The sequence below is a fragment of the Bubalus bubalis genome, chromosome 15 (assembly GCF_019923935.1).
Source record: "Bubalus bubalis isolate 160015118507 breed Murrah chromosome 15, NDDB_SH_1, whole genome shotgun sequence".
In the NCBI taxonomy this organism is placed as follows: Eukaryota; Metazoa; Chordata; class Mammalia; order Artiodactyla; family Bovidae; genus Bubalus; species Bubalus bubalis.
Window position 1 is genome coordinate 67,503,780 of NC_059171.1, and position 16,579 is coordinate 67,520,358.

At 49.7% G+C, this 16,579-nt stretch overlaps 1 long non-coding RNA gene across 2 annotated transcripts; it reads right to left on the reverse strand.

Annotated features, from left to right (window-relative positions):
- Positions 1–854: 854 nt before the first annotated feature.
- Positions 855–11,256, reverse strand: LOC112579211. 2 transcript variants are annotated; one of them, XR_003103698.3, is made up of 3 exons: positions 8,144–11,256; positions 5,460–5,668; positions 855–1,852 (listed from the first exon to the last, which is right to left on the reverse strand). It is a non-coding gene; the product is annotated as an uncharacterized LOC112579211 (long non-coding RNA). The 2 variants fall into 2 exon arrangements; XR_003103696.3 differs by lacking the exon at positions 8,144–11,256 and adding an exon at positions 5,764–7,507.
- Between the last annotated feature and the right edge of the window lie 5,323 nt (positions 11,257–16,579).

Genomic DNA, 16,579 nt, shown 5'->3' on the forward strand with positions numbered 1-16,579 from the left:
TGGATGGGCTTCAGAAGTGAAAAGGTCGTGGGGAGATGTGTGCTGCTGGGTACCAATGAGTAGGTATCCAGCTAACCCTTCCAGACTCAAAGTCAATTCATAATGTAATCCACGACCCATGCTGATACCATCTCTGGGAACAGACTTGGAACACCCATGAGAAACTGAGCACAATAGTTGAGCAATGCAGCTTCATCTCTTAGGGGATGGAAAATTCTGGAAAGGAAGGTTCTGGGAGTTTGGCAGAGCCAGCGGTCTGAGAGTCCCTTCCATGTTCTCACCATAACCTCAGTTTACCTTGCCTGTTTCTCCACCTCTGAGCCTTTTCTGTCGTCTATAAAATGTACCCTGCTTCCCCCACTGCCTCCCTTCCAATCCCTCTCTTCCCTTGAAGGCCCCTCATTGCTGGTGGCAGTTGTACGGCCTCCCATCTTCCCTCCTCAGTGCAGAGCCAGCCAGCTGTGGCACCTTTATCCACACCATCCGTGTTACCCACTAAGCCTGGGTGGCATCTGGGCAGTGGAGGCAGACCCGCCTGCACTGACACTGGTGGAATAATGAAGCTAGGACTTATCTCGTCCTGCACTTGCCCAGGATTAAAGGTTCAGAAGGGAGAGTGAATCTCCTTAGGCCACGTGGAGAATTATTAGAGAATTCCTGTCCTGGTTCTTTTTTTAAACAATAATTTTATTTATTTTATTTTTGGCTGTGCTGGGTCTTTGTTGCTGCATGGGCTTTTCTCTAAGTGCCGCACACAGGGTCTATTCTCTAGTTGCAGTGAGTGGGCTTCTCACTGCAGTGGTTTCTCTTGTTGCAGAGCGCAGGCTCTAGGGCACAGGAGGGCTTCAGTGGTTGTGGCTCCTGGGCTTAATTGCTCTGTGGCATGTGGGATCTTCCCAGACCAGGGATCAAACCCAAGTCTCCTGCATTGGCAGGTGGATTCTTGACCACTGAGCCTCTAGGGAAGCCTTTCAAATGAGGGGAGTGATACTTTTAGGGGTGGTATTTCCCTCTGTGCTCAGTCATTGTAGAGGTTAGCCCTACTCCCCACCCACCTCATTCATCTTTTCAGTTAGATGTGTTTTCTTTTATGAAATGGTAGGACTTTGGAGTGGAGGTCAGAGGGTCTTCCTTAGAGCATTGCAGTAGCCTGGAGGGTGTCTTGCCCATACAAAAAGGCTCAAAGGATGTTGCTTAACAAAACAGCCTTTCAAAGAATATCCAGAGCCAGAGTGAGGTCCAGACTCCCTGGGGCTGTTTTGGCATTTCAGCTGCCATGTCAGAAGAGTGCCCTTGTGGTGCATAGGGGTCAGTTTTCCTGAAAAACCTGTTCTGGGGACAGAGTCCAGCCCAGGGAAGTAGGGTGCTAGGCAGCCATCCCAGAGTGAGACCCCATTAATCTTTGCTCAGCTGGTTGGAAGGGAGCTGAATAATCATTTATGTGCTCGTTGCGACAGGCACCTGGGCTCCAGGTTGAGACAAGTGGCCTCAGGTCGCCTCGATATTAATGTGGCTCATTATGTAGATTGCTTCACTGGGAGATGGGAGATACGCTGAGGCCTTGGGAGTTCCTGCGGGGAAGGCAGGCTTTGTGGGACCCAGCCCTTGGCATGCTCATCGATGCTCTGTCTGGGAAAACTGGGGTGTCCGAGCCAGTTCCTGGAGTGGCTGATCCTCACAGCTGCTTTCCCTGTGACAGTCTGCATCTCCAGGATGATCCTGGTGTGGCCACTCACGGAGAGATGGGCCCTCTGGGAAGGAGAAAGTCCGGAGCCAGGTAGAGTGGTGCTGACAGATGGCTCGATAATGATCAAAAGGTGCACCTCCCAGGTCTGGAGGGAAATGCCACCCCCTGCAAGTACGGAAAAGAAAAAAGAAATGCTGCTGAGGACAAGTCCTTGCAGGGTATTTGATACCATAGAAGGGTGAGTCTGGTTTCACTATTGAGCTTGGCTTGACTATTTCTGGTTCTGAAGGGGACAAAAGTGTAGGCTCTCTTTCCCATTCTCATTGATTATAAAATGCTATATTGATTTAATAGCAACTTCTATCTATTTGTGCTCAGTTGCTTCAGTCATGTCCGACTCTGCAACCCCAAGGACTATATAGCTCGCCAGGCTTCTCTGTCCATGGGATTCTCCAGGCAGGAATAGTGGGGTGGGTTGCCATGCCCTCTTCTAGGGGATCTTCCCAACCCACAGATCGAACCCAGGTCTCCCTCATTGCAGGCAGATTCCTTACCATTTGAGCCACCCGGGAAGCCCACTGAGGGACACTTAGGCTGTTTCTATTGCTTGCTGTAAATAATGCTGCAGCATAATTTTATGCTGAAAAAATTTAATTTTATGAAAATGGGGTGAAGATAACTCTTCTCAAGTTACTGATTTCATTTCCTTTGGACATATACTCAGCAGAAGAATTGCTAACTCATATGGCAATTCTGTTTTTAGTTTCTTGAGGAAGCACCATGCTGTTTTTTACACTGTCTGCACCAATGTACATTTCCACCAGTACTGCACGAGGGCCCCCTTTCCTGCTCACCAGCATCCGTCATCTCCTGTCTTTTTCAGAACAACCATTCTGACAGTTGTGAGACGGTATTTCATTGTGGTTTCATTTGCATTTCCCTGGTTAGTCATGTTGAGCATCTTTTCACATCCCTGTGGACTGTTTGGATGATTTCTTTGGATAGATGTCTGTACAAGTCCTCTGCCCATTTCTTAATTGATTTGTTGTTTGGTTACTGTTTCACTTAAGACACCTTGGAAGCACCTCGAACAAGACATTGCTAAGACTGCTGCTCAGTTTCTTCTCTATTGATTCCCTTTCTTCACTGAGTTTGGGGCTGGTCAAGATGCTTTGACAGTGTGGCTGGTGCTCAGGCATCTGGCCAGGACCCAGTGGCATCTCTTGGCCTCCTGACTGATAGCTGAGGCCTCTCCTCCCGCATATCCCTGGGGGATATAGAAAAGGGTCAGGAGGATGTGTTCTCAGGCGGCGGACGGTTACTGGGACGTTTGCGATCAGGTGATTGCAAAACAGAAATTGGGAAAGGGTGCATGGGGGGCAGGGCCCAGGATCTTGGGGCTGGGGGTGGGCCCAGGACCTCGGGGCTGGGGGTGGACCCCGGCAGACCCTCCAGCCACAGCCAAGTGCCCTCCCGGCTGCAGTGACAGGTGATCCTCAGGTCCCACTGCTTCTGAGGGCAGCCAATATCTAAGAGTTTGTAGAGCCCACAGTCCAGGTGATGCCAGGCTTAACACTCTTACAAGGACACCTGGCACACAATATTGAACACGTTAGCTGCTGTGATTACTCCGAACATCAGGCTTGGCATTGCTGGCCTCTGGCCCCTTTGGAACACGGCCCTCTGTTCCAATGAACCCTGCCTCCTCCCTTGGTAACTGGTCCTACCATGCATCTACGAGGGTGGAACTGGCCCTCTGGGCATCTGAAGAGAGCCAGGAGGGGCTCTCAGTCCATAACCAAGCTGCCAGGCAAGACTGGACCTGTTCTCTTTAAGACCAAGGGTCCATGGGGCAATTTGCTGAGAAGCCTGGAAGGCTGCAGTCCATGGGGTCGCTGAGGGTCGGACATGACCGAGCGACTTCAATTTCACTTTTACTTCCATGCATTGGAGAAGGAAATAGCAAGCCACTCCAGTGTTCTTGACTGGAGAATCCCAGGGACGGGGGAGCCTGGTGGGCTGCCGTCTATGGGGTCGCACAGAGTCGGACACGACTGAAGTGACTTAGCAGCAGCACACCAAGCAGGTTAACATGTGTTTCTATATCCCGGACACAGGTTACTAAAATGGCAACAATACACACAGACCAATGGTAGAAGCGGGAGGCAGAAGAGGACAATTTCAGAAGCTAAGAAGCCTGGAATTACATATGGATCATATAATTTTGCACCTTAGCCTTTTCATAATGGCGATCACAGTTTCTGCTGAATCCTTTTGAGGGATCTTGGAAAGAGCCAAATGAAGTGAGGGGCAGAACTTGGGGGTGAGATTCCAAGGTTTGCCACTTACCAGCTTTGTGGCTTTGCTGTTGTTTAGTTGCTAAGTCATGTCTGATTCTTTGTGACCCCATGGACAGAAGCCCACCAGGCTCCTGAGTCCATACTCTTTCCCTGGCAAGAATACTGGAGTAGGTTGCCATTTCCTTCTCCAGGGGATCTTCCTGACCCAGGGATCAAACCCATGTCTCCTGAAGCTCCTGCATTGGTAGGAGGATTCTTTATCACCGAGCTACCGGAGAAGCCCTTGTGGCTGTGAGTAAGTCACTTACATCTTCTCCCAGCTCAATGTTCCATCCTGTACAATGGGAATTATTACACCAACCACCAGAGCTGCAGATTCTAATCACAGCAGCGCTCGTGAGAAGGAGGGTGGAGGGTGTGGCCAGGGTATGCAATGGGCACCCACACATCTAGGTGTGTGTTCTCTGACCCCTACTCCGGAAATGTGGAGTCCACACTCTGTCTTCATCCAGCAGCTGAGTGTGAGGTCTTGCTCTGCACTGTTCTTAGAACCTTCCTGGAGGGACTGTCTTAACCCAGAAACCCAGAATGGTGTTGCACAGTAAACCAGTCTGTTAAGAAGGATATGCAGCTAGGCTGGGCTTGCATGCTAAGTTGCTTCAGTCTTGTCCTACTCTTTGCAACTCTATGGACCGTAACCCACCAGGTTCCTCTGTCCATGGGAAGTCTCTAGGCAAGAATACTGGAGTGGGTTGCCATGCCCTCCTCCAGGGGATCTTCCCAACTCAGGAATCCTGCATCGGCGGAGGGTTCTTTTCTACTAGTGCCACTCAGGCTGCTTGGGGTCAAACCCTGCCTCCTCTTCTTCCTAGCTGTGTGCTGTTGGGCAACTCAGAGAACCTCTCAGTACCTTATTTCCTAATCTCTAAAGTGGGGATCATAGCACTGTCCTTTTCTTGAGCTAGTTTGAATATTGAAATGAGTTAATTTCAGAACACTTAGGGTACGGTCACATCAGTGCATATAAGTAAAATAAATGACCACCCATCCTGGGCCCTTCCTGAAGGCCTGGCCCCCTATGTCCAGTCATTGTCAGGAGATGTGGACGGGGAGAAAGCAGGTTTTAATATTCCTCATCCTCAAATGATCAAATGAGAAGAAAGGTCGAAATCACCTGTTTTGGGTTTTGTCTAAAGTGAGAAGTGAGGTCTGTTTACTGCATCTACCACTTTGGGGAACATCTGTATTTTGACAACAGATAACCTGAAACCCGGAGAAGGCAATGGCACCCCATTCTAGTACTCTTGCCTGGAAAATCCCATGGATGGAGGAGCCTGGTAGGCTGCAGTCCATGGGGTCGCTAAGAGTCGGACACAACTGAGCGACTTAGCAGCAGCAACCTGAAACCAGAAATGATCAAACCAGGGCCCCTGCCCTGTGCCATTCCTGCCCCACCCCACCTCCATTCTGACCTCCGTCCCTCTGTCCAGGCAGGCAGAAAACACTTCCTCGAAGCACAGCACAGGAGGTCCCACGCCCAGACTCTGGAGACTGGCTGCAGGTGGATGGAGCATGGAACTGGTTCTAGATCCAGGTCTGGCTTTGGTTCCAGGGCAAAATCTTGAAAGATCCCTGAGCTGCAGTCTGCAGTTTGGTAGAATAGGGATTGTCCTGAATGCACCTAGGAGACAATAGATGCAAATGTGTGTTGTAAACAGGAAAGCTTGTTGTGTCCTGAACAGTGGGTAAGGGATCATCATCATTGAATGAAATTACCAGTTGCCAGTGTGTCTGGCAACTTCCATCAGGAGATTCCTGAACAGCCTATCCTGGAGCTGGGTGTGTATGTATGTGTCCAAACTCAGCTCACGGTGTGGAGGCTCAGGAGAATCCCATGGGCTGGTGGAGCTTAGCTGTCAGATGACCAGCCGTGGGCATCTAAAGGAGTGGCCATGTCCCCGACCTGCAGTCAGGACACCTGAGTTCCAGCTGGTTTCTGTCACTGTGCGGCTTTGGGCAGGTCACTTTCCTCCTCTGGGCCCTGGTTTCACCTTTTGTGAAATGAGAGGATGGGGACAGGAAGCAACACAGTGTGGCAGTGTATAGACTGACTAGGTAACTTCTGTGAAATACTTTTGCAAACTCTATGCATTACAGCATAGAAATAGTGCTGGCTAGGTGTTCGGACTCGAGGCTGACCTCTGGAGCAAGCGTGCTGTATGACCTCCGGCAAGTCACTTCTCTCTGAGCCTGGTTTTCTTCATCGGTTAACTGAATATCTAGGGCTGGATCAGTAGTTCCAAACCAGCTACACGTTAGAATCAATTTAGGGGATGGGTATAAAGATGACCCACCCTGTCCCAGACCAACCCAATCAGAATATCTGGGTGGAGTGTCAGGATCATTTCCAAGCCACCCATGGGTTGTCAGTGCTCAGTCCAGGCAGGGGCTAGCCAGGACAGACTAGCCAGTGTCTAGTCTATTAGGAGGGCCCCTCTTGGCTTGAGCTTGTCTGATTTCTCAGAAGTTGATGAGATATGGTGGTCACAGGTGTCCCCAACACAGGGGCCACCATCCTCATGGCTGAGATGGGGGATTTTTTCCCAGCTGCGGACCTTCTGTTCTCAGCTCTGGCTGAGTCCAAGAGTTCCCTCTGGGAGTTTTTAAAAAACTTCCATGACTGGGTCCCATGGAGAGCAAGTGAATACGATCTCTGGGGCAAGACATCCCTAGTGTATGAGTTCCCCAGGTGGTTCTAATGTACGACCTGAGCTGAGCTGAGAGCCACTGGTTAAAAGAGGGCCAACAGGGACTTCCATGAGGGTCCCATGGTTAAGAATCTGCCTTCCAGTGCAGGGGAACTAAGATCCCACATGCCACAGGGCAACTAAGCCCAATCCCCAAGACTAGAGAGAAGCCCTGGGTGCTGAAATAAAAGATCCTGAGGGACACAGAGAAGATCCTGCGTGTTGAAATTGAGACCTGAGCAGCTAAAAAACTTAAATAAATAAACATTAAAAAGTAAAGGGCCGGAGAACCAGAGAAAGCAGAGACCCCCTACCTCCTGGCCCCTTCCTTTCTTTGCCTGGAGTGCTCATGGCCTCCTAGCTTTGATGGTTAGCTGTGAGTGAGGCAGGTGGTCTAAAGGCTAAGGGCATGGACTCTGAAGCCAAGTGGCCTGGTGAATTCCAACTTTACCTCTTTACTGGCTGTGTGACTGGGTTCAAACATTACTACTCTGAGCCTCAGTTTCTCTGTTTGTAAACTAGGGCCCATGAGGGTACCCACCTCATGGCGTTGTAGAGGTTGAATGAATTAATGCATGAAAGGGCTACAGAATGGGGCTTGGGGCAGAGCATGGAGGCTCTAATTTGGGGGCAGGGACCTAGTCCTGTTTACTCTAGACTCCAGTGTTAGAATCCAGTAGCCCCACCAGTGACCTGTTGCCTGCCTGCCTTCTCAGTCACTTCAGTCGTGTCCAACTCTTTGTGACTCCATGGATTGTAGCCCTCCAGGCTCCTCTGTCAGTGGGATTTTCCTAGCAAGAATATTGGAGTTGGTTGCCATTTCCTGCAATGGCAACCCACTCCAGTGTTCTTGCCTGGAGAATCCCAGGGATGGCGGAGCCTGGTGGGCTGCCGTCTCTGGGGCCGCAAATAGTCGGACACGGCTGAAGCGACTTAGCAGTAGCAGCAGCAGCAGTAGCAGTAGCCATTTCCTCCTCCAGGGGATATTCCTGACCCAGGGATTGAGCCTGCGTCTCCTGCATTGCAGGTGGATTCTTTACTGCTGAGCCACTGGGGAAGCCCAGTGACCTGTTAGGTTGGATTAAAGAGAAGCTTCTCTATAAACAATGGGCTCATTGCCCATATTTCTCAAGTTCCTGCCTTGATCTTTTCGCCCTTAAACTTGTTAGCTAATTCAGTGCTTCTTAACCATGACTGTGGATCAGAATTACTGGGAGAATTTTTGAGAATGCGGCTCACTGGGCCTACTCCTCTGCTGCCCCACCCCCAATCACAGTTCCTATTCAGTAGGTCTTGGGGTGGGGGCGGAGGTCCAGGAGTTTGGGATTTGCCTCTCAAGGGACTTTTATACTCAGCCAGGGCTGGGAAAGTCTGCCCTCCGTCTGACTTCATGGGAGCCGGCGACTTACCTTTGTACACACACTCACAGATCAGAGGGAAGTTCTCTTCAGTCTAGGTGTCTGGAGTTTTGATTCAAGAAAGTACACCTTGGCCAAATTATTTTCGAATAGTAAGGAAGTTTTTCCATGGAGCCATTTATATTTTCTCACCTTGTGCTAGATCTGAAAAACATGTGTTTCAGCAACTGCTGTAAAGAGGAAGAATCTATTTCTTGATTCCTAGAACCTGAGCTGATTCTGGGGAGTCGCTTGGACTGGCAGCACGTGGTGGAAGTGAGGTTGTGTGAGTTCTGGAACCGAGGCATCCAGATGCTCTGTGGCTTTCACCTTTGCCCCTTGGGATGCTCTCCTGAGACCCCACATAAGGCAGCCAGAAGTTCACCAACTGAAAGGTGACAGGCCGCATGCAGAAGGACTGGGGTGCCCCCAGCAGCAGCCAGGACCATCTACCAGACTCATGAGTGAGGCCATCTTGGACCTTCCATGCCAACTGACCTTCCAATGGACCCAGACAAAACCAGCAGAGGAACTGTCTAGCCGACCAGCAGAACTATGAGAAGTCACAGTCATTGTTTTAAGCCGTGATGTTTTGGCCTGATTTGTTACATTGCAATAGATGGCTAGGATACATCTTGTCCATCTCTTTCAACTCAGGAGCTCTATCTATCATCGGGACAAGTCCCCAAAATAAGGGGCAAAAACTTACTCCCCCAAACCCCTGGGGGTTGAACCTGGCCCCCAGGTTTAGCCAATTTGCTAAACAGTCCCAGAAGAGGCCCATGTGGGGGTTATTGGGGTCAAGGTGATGCAGACCCCTGGTGGCCTGCTCGTCTTTGGAAGCCTCCTCCTGTAAGTGGCCTGAGGCTCCAACTGTCCCCATCAACCTCTGTTCGCGTTGTGGCAATATCCATTCTGTGGCCCCGGAGCCTTGGGAAATCCTGGCGCAATCATGAATGAGTTAAATGCTATCTGATCAGAAGCCAGAGGGCCTGTTTTCATTTTCAAAACTCTGTGTGTCAGTGACTCTAATGCAATGTCCAGCAATGTCTTGAGCAAGTGACCGGCAGGGGACATAGGATGCTATTTACTCAAGATAGCCCCATCACGCAAAAGCAACTTGCCTAACCAGGTTTGTAAGCAATTGTTACGAGACCACCATTGCAACAGGGATAGCCCTGGGTGATGGTCTCAGGAAGGGACTGATCCCTCCCTGCAAGGCCGAATTTGGGGCCATCTCTCTGTTTTTGGAGTTCTCAGTGCCCTGGGTCTCTGGCAAAAGAACAGAGAAAAAACACAGTTGGGAAATCTCACTCAAATGTGGAGTGGTCCTTTTAAGGATGGATGCTCTGGGGAAGAAAGCTTCTTGCTACCTTGAAAGGATACAGCTGCTGGACCAGAGGAGGCTGGAGGGGTGGCTGAGACTTGTGGTTGGTGAGGATGATGTGGTCTGGCTCATAAGCCAGTTGCTGAGCAAGAACGAGGCTGCCTGGGCTTTTGAAAGGATTGGTTTGGGTAATAAATCTACAGGGTTGGGACAGGGTTGGGGCAGAGTGGGTTACTCTCCAGCACCAAAACCATGGTGATTAGTGGTCACAATCCTGCCTACCCTCAGGGCTGGCTTTATGGTTGTTTGGGGAAGGTCAAATTATTAAATCCTTCACCTTTGTTCTCTTGGCTAAAATCTGAGTACCTTCCACACCTTCATCTGAATAGCTCTTATGATTTAAAAGTATTTTCATATATTCTCTCAAATAATCCTCACAACAATCCCAAGAGATAGGCATCATTATACCCATTTTACAGTTGGGAAAGTTGAGGCTTAGAGAAGCTAAATGTCTCATACAAGATTCCAAGTCATGTGTCCTATGAAAATATAAAGCAAGTCAGAAATGGGACCTGCATACATAATTTAATTCTGGCAGTTACGTTAAAAAATGTAAAAATAAACAGGTGAAATTAATTTTAGTAATATATTTTTAGCCCACTGTATCCATAATCACTTAAATATGCAATCAGTATAAGCATTATTGAACAATTTTATGTTCTTTTTTCATATTATTTTTTTTCATGTCTTTGAAATCTGCAATGTACTTTACACTTACAACACATCTCAGTTTGGACTTGTCACATTTCTAATGTTCAGGAGGCATTGCTGACCAGCGCTGCTGTGTTGGATGGCACAGTTCTAGAACCTCTGACTCTCTGACTCTTTCTCCTTCCTCACAGCATCTGTCTTCCTGTACTATGCATCCTGTTTCCCCCGTTTCTAAAGGAGGTGCTTGAACCCAATTATTTCCAAGGGCTTTTCCAGCTCTGAGGTTTTCTGATTCCAGAGTGAAGCCAGGATTCTGTCCAGGCTTCTCATAGACCCAAGACACAGAGGATCCAGGAAACACGAAGAAAGGATTCTGGAAACCTGGACACAGGTTGGTATGTTTCTTTCTCTGTGGCCTGCAGGGGAACACAGCAACAGACAGACATAGGGACATACAGATACACAGGCACAAAAGACAGTCTCATAGGCAGAGTTCCCCCGGACCCCTAGATAACAGATGCAAGACACACAGTTACAAAACCAAACACAGAGACACAGCCCCATGATGGAGGCTGAGGAAGCGGAGAGGTCGGGTGACTCTGAGTGCATTCTTGGTGTTCTTGTGAACAAAGTGCGCATGTCACCAGGACCATTGTGCCCCATAAGATCCAGATAAAATTACTATAAGCACCCCAAATCCCAGCCCGTCACTTCCATTTTTTTTCTTTCTATATTTGTGTGTGTTTGCATGCATGTGCACAGGTCACTCTCTGCACATGGATGCTGGGTGACTGTGTAAGAAGTATTTCCAGCCACAGGTTGTGGTTAAGCAATGTTGGACAACCATCTTCAAGAGGTCCTTGTGGCCCTGACCAGACATGTCTGAATCCACCTCCCCAAGCCCGTTTGGATTGTGCCTCCATTTCTCCAGTATCCAAATGCTGTTTTCTTTCCTTAGGGTCAACCGTGCATTTCTTGCCTTTTTGGTCTTCTAGTTTACAAATCCTCCATTTCCTCTGCCTGTGGAAGTACAAAGTGCTCCCCCAACTTCTGTTACTTCCAGACAGACTCTCTGTCCTGCCTCTCATCTTCCCCAGTGTGAGTCTTAGACCATCTCTTTGCTCTGTACACCCCAAGTCTCCAAGCTCTTGAAGCTAGGAGATGCTCCTGAAGATCTTTGGGAGCTCACAGGGAGGACCTCTTTCTTTTCCCCAGTCCCCCACCCCCATGCCCTGCTTGCTCCCAAGTCTTACCTTTCTAAGGCAAAACACCTCCCTGCCACTGGTCATCCCCCCAAATCCCTTCCTTGTCTCCTCCTACCTTGCAAATACCCAGTGAGGTATTTGTAATTCCTGCTGCCCCAAACACCTGAAACAAAATCAGCCCTCTCCTTCAGAGGAATCCTGCTGTCAGCTTTCACTTACATACTTCTTCTGTCTTTAATTCATGGATTGAGATTATAACTGGGCAAGACCTTTAACCCAGGGTCTCCAGCTCTCCAGCTATTTGCTTATCTCAGCTTTCAGGAGGGTGAAGCAGGTGTCTCCCAGGGAGGTGAGACCTTTCTGCCACTCAATGTCTGTCCCTTGTTGCTGTACCTAAATGCTCACAAGCTCCGGGGGCTCTTCTCAGTGTTTTGTATTATCTCTTTGAATTTTCAAAATAGTCTTAGGAGGTAGGTACTATTATCATCCAGATTTTACAAACAACACAGCTGAGACAGAGAAGTTAGTGACTTGCCCAGGATCATGCAACTGAGGAGCCATGGCACTGGGAATCTGTCCTGGTTCTGTCCTGGTCTCCAGCCCACTCTGGGGCTTTCTGGTCTGGGTTTGTGCCTGAAGGCCCCTTCTCTCTTAGCAGGCAGAGCTGTGGGTAGGGCGACAAACCTGTGCTGTCGGTGGGTGGAAGTTCAGATGGAAATCCCAAGGGATGGGATATTTACTGATGAGATGCTGCGGTGTCAGGTGGGGCTGCACCCACCTCCTGCCAGTGCACCCCGAGGGTAGCAGTACATTCTGCTGTCATCAGGGCGGTGGCCTTAGAAAGCAGGGTGCTTTCTCTGGGTGTCTGGACTCTTCCTCCTCTTTCTCCCATTCCTCCGTTCCCCATCAAAGTGACTGAGCCACTTAGCTGCTTTGAAGCCCTTTGCAACTCGAGTTGCTCATTCTGATGGAGGGATGTTCCTGGGACTCTCTGTGGGCCCCTGGAGGCATTGCCCAACACCATGTTTGTCAAATGATCGACAAGGTCTGGTGTTTTGAAATAAAGTTCTTAAAGAGAAGGCAAAAGGTTTTTTTTTTTTTTTTCCCCCACAGAGGAGAATTTCTCTGCACTGTGGAAGGGGTGCATGATTCTAGATAGATAAAGAAACGTGTCTAAACTCAGGAAGTACAAACAGGACTAGAACCTCCACTGGTCTTCGGGAGAAATCAGTTTTCTTCCCAGAGCAACTGCATAATGGGGGAGGCAGTTTGCAAAGCTTGAGGGGGAGAGGGGATGTTGAAGGAAGAGGTGATGAGTGCAGGGTGAATGGTGGGGAGGTGGATCAGGGAGCAGATGATGGGATGAGCTGGTCAGCCCCCTGTAGGGAAAGGCATGTGGTTTAACAGTGTGCACGAGTACAGGCTGCAGGGCTTGGGGTGGGTGGGCTGTTTGGTGTAGGGTAAGAAGGAAGGAGAGTGATTATATGGGTCTGTAGTATTAAGGGATGCTGCTAAGGTGGTGCTTAGGGGTATGTATGTGTTTTGTCTGGAGTGTAGGATTATGACTTGAATAGTGTAGTAAGAGTGCCTGGGCAACATGTAACAGAAAACTCAAAACTCGTGGCTTCAGTAAGAAGGGGATTACTTTCCTCACAAAACAAGGCTTCTGAATGCGCAGGCAAGAGCTGGTGCAGACACTCAACAATGTCACCCAGGTCCAGGCTTTCTTGATCTTCTCGACCTACCATCTTGGTGTGTTGACTTTCGACCTTCTGGTTGCGAGATGGGCATCGTGCCCATCAGCCAGGCAGGAGGAAGGAGCAAGAGATCACACCAGCTGGGGCTGTTTACTTTTTATTGGGAAAGTCATAAACTTTCCCAGTTGCCTCCCCGCTTTCCAGCAAACTTCTGCTTAGATTTCGCCGGTTGGCCACAATTGTGCCATATGGTGACCCCTTTAACAGCAAAGGAGATGGGGAAGTGAATTATTTGCTTTTCCCACCTATCTACTACAGGAAGTCATGGGAGAAGGAGGTGGGGTTGGGTGTGGATTGGTCAATCTCTAGCGCTGCCCTAAGTGGGAGAGTGAAATGATGTGGGAGTGTGTTGCAGGGTAGGTGTGTAGGTAATTGGGAAGGTGGTCCCACAGAAGGAATATCACCTTTTTTCTCAGGCATCATGTAGTCCAACTCTGCTAGCCACAGAGATCTTGGCTAGCTACTTACCTTCTCTAAGTTTTCCTTGTGGGGCACGTAAATGCCCAGCACAGGACACAACACTTAGTTGGTGCCCAGCCAAAGGGAATTTAACTGTGTCAAAGTGTATGGAGAGTGGTGGGTTTTCAGCCAGGAGGGGAGAGATATTCAAGGTCTACTCCTCCACGCCTATCTCGGTCAAAATCTTGCTCTAGTACAAGCGCTGAGTCTCGGGTCCCTCCCTGTTTGTGTTTCAGGTTGAATCTCTCAAAAGAGCTTGTTGGGTCGGCGATGGGGTTTGGTTCCTTCAGGGCAGAGGCCCAGGGAGAGGGCAGCTGGAAGGGGTGGGGTGTGGGAGTGGGGGGCCAGACGCACCCTTCCTTAAGAAGGAGTGGGTGGGGCTTCCCTGGTGGCTCAGTGGTAAAGAACCCACCTGCCGGTGCAGGAGACACAGGTTCGATCCCTGGTCTGGGAAGATCCCACATGCTGTGGAGCAACTGAGCCCACGTGCCACAATTACTGAGACTGTACTCGAGAGCCCGGGAACCACAGCTTCTGAAGCCCACACGCCCTAGAGCCCGAGATCGGCAACAAGAGAAGCCCCTGCAGCGAGCAGCCTGCACACTGCAGCAGATAGCCCCTTCTCAGCAACAGAGACCCAGCATGGCCAAAAGTAAATAAATAAGTAAAAATGTAAAACTGGAGTGGGTGTGAGGCAGCACTTTCCCCATGGTCTCATTGAGGAACCCTCGAAGGTGGATGTCGCTGACCTCATTCCCAACACAGGAAAGCTGAGGCTCAGAGGGGAAAGTTCATCCTTTGGGATACCCCAGTTTGGAGTGTGTGTGGGACCTGGGGGCTGGAGGAAATCCCAGGGCATCCTACGGGGTGGGTGTGGGTTCAGAATCAGCCTGGCCGGGCCTCCTGGTGGGGGTGGGCATGCTGCCTGTGAGTGTGAGAAGGCGGGCTCCCAGCTCCGCAGCAGGCCAGGGAGACACTGAAGGGCGCTGCGGTGATGAAACCTTTGTGACTCATTTCTACCTGACCCAGTGGCTTTTCCACCCAGCATGCTCTGGAGGCCAAGCTGCCCCCTGGGGGGTGGGGGTGGGGGGTGAGGGGCTCTGAGTGTCTTTCCAAGGCCTCCCCCTCGTTTGGGGGCTTTTGTCCTTGAGCTTTGACAGTGTCATGCTGGCTCTCAGCTAGTCTTCTCTCTTCCCCACTGAGGGCTGCTTTCACAAACGTGGGCCCAGTCTTACCTTCTCCAGGAAGTCTTCTCTGGTTGCCCCCACCCACCACACACACCTGCACTTAGAGGGCACTCAACTTCTGTGGGCGGGTCCCAATTTGCTCACTATGAAAGTGCAGATGCTCAGAGCAGGCAAATAAAGGGGACTGTTCTTCACTTTACAAGTGTCCCAGTATCTGCCTTTGTCAAATATCAACACATATCAACACACACTAGAAATTGATTTGATGTATGGAAATTAGATTTAAGCCCAGACCACTCTTAAGACCTACAATTAAGGACACTTGGGTTCAGATTCAGTCCTTTACATGTTTTACTTTTTGAAAGCCGGTTGAATTCACTTGCCCTCCCCCGTCCCCTTTTGATGGGAAAACAACATAAAAATAACACTAAAGATTTCTTTTTTTGGAAGAAAGAGGAAAAAAAAATCCTTTCCACCCATCAGCCGTCTTATTTTTGAACATTCCTGTCTCTGTTCACATGCATGTAGACTGAAATAGCCACAATCCTGGAACTTTGACTTGACTGCTGGGCTGTGAGCTTCCTGGGAGGAAGCGGAGACGCCTGTCATTCACCTGGAAGCCAGCAGAGTGCCAGCCAGTGATGGCAGACCCTGGCTGCGTGCGTGCTAAGTCCCTTCAGTCATGTTCAACACTTTGTGAGTCTATGGGCTGTAACCCACCAGGCTTCTCTGTCCATGGGATTCTCCAGGCAAGAATACTGGAGTGGGTTGCCATATCCTCCTCCAGGGGATCTTCCTGACCCAGGGATCGAACCTGAGTCTCTTAAGTCTCCTGTATTGGCAGGCAGGTTCTTTACCACCACCACCACCTGGGAAGCTCAGACACTGGCTACAAGAGTTATTGTCACTGTTGCTGTGCCTTCTAGCATGGTTGAGTCAGAGGTCAAGATCACTGCCCTCATTTGGCAATTTTAGGTGACCCCCTCCTTCATTTGATCCTCACAACCATCTTGCAGGGTAGGTGTTATTCCCTTCCTTTTACAGAAGAGGAAAAAGCTGCTTACCTGCCCAGAATTATAGAATTACCAACTGGCCGAGCTAGGATTTGAACCTAGTACCTTTGAGCTTACCACCTATAGTTTTTTTTTTTTCCCCTTCAAAAAGATGTATTAATTTAAGTTTTACTTGGTCTTTGTTGCTGCACACAGGCATTCCCTAGCTGTGGCAAGCGGGAGCTACTCACTAGTTGCGGAGCATGGCCTTCTTACTGTGGTTTCTTCTCTTGTTGTGGAGCCGGGACCCTAGCAGCACGGGTTTCAATAGTTGCGGCACAGCCTCTGTTAGTTGCCATGAGGCTTGTGGGATCTTCCCAGAGCAGGGATTGAACCTGTGTCCCCTGCACTGGCAGGCAGATTCTTTGAACCACCATGGAAGCCTGAGCCTGTAGTTTTTTCATTGCATTAGGTTTTCTCAAACGCAGCACTATTCATATTTGGGGCCGGATATTCTTGGCTGTGTGGGGCTGTCCTGTGCATTAGAGGATGTTTAGCAGTGTCCCCAGGCTCCACTCACTAAATACCAGCAGCCCTCTCTGCCCCCTCCACCCCTCCATCGTAACAGCCAAACATGTTTCCAGACATTGGTTAATGTCCTCTAAGGCACAAAATATCCCAGGGCTAGGAAGCACTGTTGCACAGTAAAGACCAGCAGACCGTGTAGCCTGTTTCTTTCATGTCCTTTCCCGGAGTCTAGGGCGGCATATACAGTAGGTGCCAATCCCTGTGGCTGCCTGCCAGGGCCCC